The sequence below is a fragment of the Rhinolophus sinicus genome, chromosome 2 (assembly GCF_057876585.1).
Source record: "Rhinolophus sinicus isolate RSI-liver-muscle chromosome 2, RSI-T2T, whole genome shotgun sequence".
Classification (NCBI taxonomy): domain Eukaryota; kingdom Metazoa; phylum Chordata; class Mammalia; order Chiroptera; family Rhinolophidae; genus Rhinolophus; species Rhinolophus sinicus.
In genome coordinates, this window is record NC_142502.1 from 54,014,537 (window position 1) to 54,020,746 (window position 6,210).

Genomic DNA, 6,210 nt, shown 5'->3' on the forward strand with positions numbered 1-6,210 from the left:
TGAATGCAGTGGAAGGGTTTTCTTTTTAAGTGGTAAATGAGTTTGTGTTATAAATAGACCATGCAAGACCACAGAACATAGTGGAGACCAAGAGAAGGAGTTTGGACTTTGTGTGGGATGCGATGAGGACTTTTGAGTGGAAGATTAGCAAAATGACAAAGAAAGATGACTCCATCAGCAGTGTGCATTAGAAGGCAAGAGCAGAGTGTCCTATACGTTTGTTTCTTCCTTTCTATTCGTATTATTGCTTTCCATTTGGGTCCTTAATGCTTCTTGTCAGAACTTCTTGCTCAGATACCTTTGATGGCTCCTCACCTTCTACAGAATAGTCTCAGCTCTTTATCTTGTTTGTCAAGGGCTTCCAATATTTGGTTCCTAAACGTCTCGCTTTCCTGCTGTCCCGTGTGAAGCTTTCTCACATGAGTGGTGTTCTCCACTTAGACAACTGAGGTACTAAAAATCGTGTCATACCTCATCCCCCGTCATGTCTTGGTTCATGGTGTTTCCATCTTGTTGGCTTATCTGTGCTCATCCTGTGCATTATGGCTGCACATTAAATTCATCCTTCTCCAGGAAGTCTTCCTGCTCTGAGAAACGGTCCTTTTTTCTTAATTTCTGAAGCCATCATTGTTCATCTGTTCTTTGAGCACCTAGCATGTACCTACATGCTTTCCTATTCGTCTCTTGTTGTATACCATATCCCACTTGCTAGGTTACAAACTTCCAGAAATAATACCCGAGGTCTTATATTTTTAAGATTTCCTCTGAGACGTCAATAAATGTATGCTGTCCAAGGAGCAGACAGTGGAAATAGAGGGGAAGAGACAAGTTCACAAGTGATTTTGAAGGAAGAGTTCACAGAACTTTGCTATTACTGACTTATCTAAATCCTTCTTGGGGATGTATTTTTATTTGCATGCTGTTCAAACTCTTGAAATAATGGGTTCCATATACATCCATACTCCTGTGCAAAGAAATTCTTCCTTTTATTTGTCCTAAATTGCCCTTTATACCGATGATCCTATTTAACGCATAAGGTCTATATGCCTTTTAAAGGTTAGGGCACTGTTTAGTCAGACGCCCAAATATTTATATACTGAGAACTACAAGAGTGTTGTCTGATTAATACCTGTCTTCTTGGGAAAGCTGTGAATAATGTCAACATGAACTACATTATTCCTGCTAAAAATTCATCCATTTAGTTTAACTTGCATGTAATGACACCTGAAAGTCAGGAGCTGTTTGCTGAGTGCTGTTGCAATACTGTTGTAGCTCATTCATAACGAATGGCAATGAAGTACCTTCAGCATACCAAATGGGAGCATCCGCATAAATAGGAAATTTAGGGGCTCCTGGAAACCTTTAATATGTGATGAATATAAAGGGAAAATGCGATGGGTCTCAGAGAAATCCTTGTTTGGAAAAAAAAGACACCTTTAGTAATAAAATTGAATTAAGAGTTAAAACTATGTTATTTACCATATGCTTTACATTAATGCCAGTTGAAATTTATCAAGAATGGCTAACCAATAAAGAAGGGGGAGATGGAGCCAATAATAGATGAAGGAAGGGCTGGGGAAAGGCACAACGTCTACGTTCTCTTTTTACCTTTCTCTTTCCTCTTTTTTGATTCCTTCTGTTCTCTCCTGTTACGTGACCTTGTTAATGCTTTTACTTCCCTTGTGAGACCTTGTATTTCTCCTGGTCCTTCATCAGCCTCTCCTCTTTTCTCTAATTGCAGACTCCTTTCTCCCTTCAATCCTCCTTCCTACTGTCTGTGAGTATACCCTTCCTCCACTTCAGATGTCAACCCTGAGACCATCTAATTTAGCCTCCTCTTCTTACAGGTGAGGCTGAAAAGCTCAGGAGAAATTAACTGACTTGTTGAAGTCACCCAGAAAGTGAGTGATAGGCTCTGTCCAAGAAGCACCACATCTTAGTATTGAAGGGAACTGGAATGTCATATATGCCATTCATCCATCCAATGCAGAAGCATTTTCTAAAATATCCAGAAATATTTAACCTGTTTGAGACTATTTCCAGAGAGGGTAGCCCACTTCCTTGTTAGGTACATTATTATATTGTTGGAGAATTCTGGTAGAAAGGTATTCTATAATTAATTTCTGCCTCCCTGTAATTTTCCTCCCCTGTTCCTACTTCTGTCTACTAGAGTTATAATGAAGGCTTTCTTTCATGTGCTTGCTCTTTAAATACGTGATGAAACAACTGGCTCTCTTAAGCCTTTTCTTCCCTACACCAAACTTCCCCAGTTTTGTTAATGGTTCTGCGTGTGACATGGTTTACACTTCTCTCATCACTTTAGAACCCTCTCCTGGATGATCTCTAGTTAGTGTCATAGGATGACAACGGATTTAGACACAATATTTCAAATAACATTTAATGCACACAGACTGCAGGTTGTTATTATTACCTGGCATGATCTGGGAACTTTATCACTTTCTTAGTGCTTATCCCATTGTGCTCATATAATGTTGGCTTATCCTGAGATTAGATGCAGCTGAAACCCTCAGGTCTCTTCCCATTTAAACTGCCAAGAATCCAGATCTTTCCAGCTCCTCTAATCTGATTATGAAGATAATTATAACATTAACTTAGGTCTTTATTGCTGTTCCTATAACATTTGATCATTTTGGTTTTGTACCATTATTCCCCCAGCAATCGGGGCTCTTTCTAGGTTGGTACATTCACCCACATCCTGTGCTTTAACAGCTTCCTACTGGTCAATAGCCAACTTTGATCAATGTGTAAATTTATTTTGGCTATGACTTAGTGTCCATATCGTTACAGTGTTATCTGCCAGATAGAATGTTATGTGACAGAGACATGTGGTACAGAGTGATATGGAGTAAGTACACCTGGGCTTATATCTTAAGGTTCATTGGATTTCAAGCAATAGAATACTTCGTATCTCACAAAGCAAAAGGAAGAATGGGATAACCAAACCTCAGAATGGAAAATTCCATGGTAAGTGTTCATGATGTGTTTTTAGAGATTGGTGACTCCTAGTCTTTGGGTTTTTCCATTCTATCTCTTAAAATTCTTGGTACAAAAGTCTGATTGATCCAACTTGGGTGCCACTGAGGTCCCTGGAGCTATCTTGGTTTCTGCCCTCCCCACTCTTAGTTATCTCACTTTGCTCTGGGTCATGTAGCCAGTGGTGTTAAGTTTTGCTAAATAAACACAGAGTCACCAGGATCCAATTCCTGTGCCCTGGACTTTCTAGTGAAGGAGAAATATTAGCTAGTCAGCCTCAAAGATGCCTACTAATGGCATAGCAAAGTGTAAAGAGAGTGCCAAAGGAAGAGAGGGTGTTTACTGGAACATATGCGACTGTATCCTCATTAGTATATAAATAGAACAAGATTAGGGCAGTAAAGTGTCTCAAACAGCTGCACGGGCTACCGGGCAACCATGGGACTAGTGAGAGGTTTAAAGACATTGCATTTTAATCATATCATTGATGAAAGATGCGGAAGAAGGGGGGGGAATAAATAAATTCATTGATCGGTTTTTTACACAGACCAGCCTTAGAATGAAAACTGCGGTCATCTTGGGATGAGAATACTCATAAAACAGGCTTTTCTAGCATGAATACTTATGGGATTAGAATGAATGCTTCTTTAAAATCTCTACTTCAGTAATAGTATTAGTAACCTTTGTATTGTGGTATATCTAAAAGCTTATAACAAAATACTGTTTTATTCCGGCTCCCCTCTGTCCTGAGGTTATTAAGTTGCATTTATGTAAGATTTCTGAAATTTCATGTATATATATTAAGAATGTAATAATTTTTTTAAAAAAATCCATCTTGGTTCATTTATCTGTCACTAGTTGTTGCAAATGATGTGGCAGCTAACGGAGAAATCTTAAATCTTTCATTAGCACAGGTCGTCTCCAGAGAGACTGTGACTTCAACACACAATTTGGATATATTCCAAGCTAGGGAGGAGATCTTTCAACATTTCTAAACACAAAAACAATCCTTTTAGCTCTTGAAGGGCTAGGGCCCAGTGGGGATGGGACTTGGGCTGCAGAGGGGGCACAGCATCTGCTCCCTGCCCCGGCTACTTAGCGTGGGTGGATTCCTCTTCCTTCCTGCTCCCTGGGTCACGGTTGATCTAGTTTAGAATTTCGTGATGGGCCTACGCCCCTGACCTCAGCTACTCTAGAGAAGATGTAGCCCTAAGAACTGGTCCTGGAATATTTCATCTTACTAGCTCTGCCCCACCCCCCAACCACCCTTGGCTGGCCCAGGTTTAGGCCAACTGTCCAAATCTAGATTTGTGCCATTGGACAAATCAGACCTTTTGTTGATTCCTTCTCCTTCCCCTTCCCCTCCAAGGCTAACGATACACCCAGACTTCCTTTGATCAAGTATTCCAAGCCCCGGCCAGAACTAGACGGATGTCCTGACACACATGGGATAGTTGGGAGCAAGCAGAGGTGCAATTTTTCCAGGTCCTTTGCGGAGGTGAACTGGACTTTTGGACACCACGTGTGTATACTTCCTCCCTTTTACATGTGTCTAGTCTTGGAAACTGGCAGGGCAGTATACCGAATCATCCACAAGAGGGCAGCAAATGATTTCCATTCTAGCTTTGTTTCTCTTCCATAGAGCTTCTGTTTAGTCAAGGAATAAAAATTTGATGCTAGGAGGAATGGGACCTGGGTTTCATTTCCCTGTGCAGCTTTCTTTTGCACATTTCCCAGGTATCCTTGTTAGTACAGCTTAGCGCTGCAGTGAGGCAAGTCCTGGCTGCTAGTTCCCTGGCCCAGGCATGCGGGGTGGGGAGGCCGGTGGGGACTGGGCCTCCTTTGCACTCAGCGTTCAAGGTCAGCATTTATTCCTGAGGACAGGGACATCGTAGCCCTGCATTTGGTAACATACACACACACACACACATATTAATATATATGTATATATATACGGTATCTATCTACCTATATATACATATATGGCTTCAACTTCCCTTGTTCTGAAAGAGCCTTCAGACTGTGCTTCTGACAAAATTATCAGACACTGTTCAGTTGCTAATTTACCTATACAGGAGACTGAACATGGTTGGGATGTCTCGAGGGCAGAGGTGTTTCCCTCGTTGGTCATCTCCAGGGATGCTGTCCTTATGGTGAATGGAGTGTAGTTATTCCTGGGTTCCCACAGGAATAATTAGACAGACCTAGACTCAATTGTGAGATTGGCCCTAACCTGGCATCCTTTGCTCCTCTCCTCTCTGTGCCCTTCTCTCTCGTGGGAGGGGCTTTCTGTAGTTTCCAAGTCGAATCAATAAATAGTTATTAAGCACCTCTACTGACAAGTCACTGGGTAGATGCTAAAAGGATCATGAAACGACACTAAGAATGACAATTTATTTATTAAATATTTATGTTTATTAAATGCTCAGCTCCGTTCATGACATTTAATAAATCCTGAAAACAACTCTCTGAATTAGGTATTATTCCCAATTTGCAGATGAAGAAATTGAGGCTGTGAGAAGTTAAGCAATTTATCACTTAGCTAGTCAAGGGGGCGGAACAGGAATTTAGATACTGGCTTGGCTGACTCCAGGACCTTAACTGTGCTGCTATCAGCATACTGATTTTCTTCCTAGAAGGGCCGTTAGTCGCCAAGACCTACTAATTTAATGTAGGGGTTTTCCAACTTGGGTGCACATTAGAATCACCTAGGGAACTTTTAAAAGTCCTAGTGCCAGGGGCTTATCCTAGGCTAGTTAAATCAGTGTGTGTGTGTGTGTGTGTGGGGGGGGGCGCATGTGTGTTTGGGGGTGGTGTCCCAGGCATTGGCATTTTAAAAAGTGATTCCTCTGTGCAGCCAGAGTTGAGGAGCCCTGCTTTTGTGGAAGGAAAGGATGGATGATGTGAAGTCCAGGAACCAAAATGAAGAGAGGAGTGTATTTGTTTTGGTTGGGCTCACCTGTCAGTATTGCTCGTCCCTCGGCAGCAGGCAGTTGACCGTTTCTGTCAAGGTAAGCACTTGTGTGGCGAAGCAGCTCCCATTTGGTAACAGTTGTAATACCAAATATTTTTTTTGACTGCTTGCTCCTTGTGAGGCAGTTTTAAATTTTCAGCTATATGAACTCTTTTAATCCTCATTACAATCTAATGCATTCGATGCTATCTTTTCCTCAAGTCTAAGATGCTATGCATTCCAAGATGCACCAGTTTTATCTA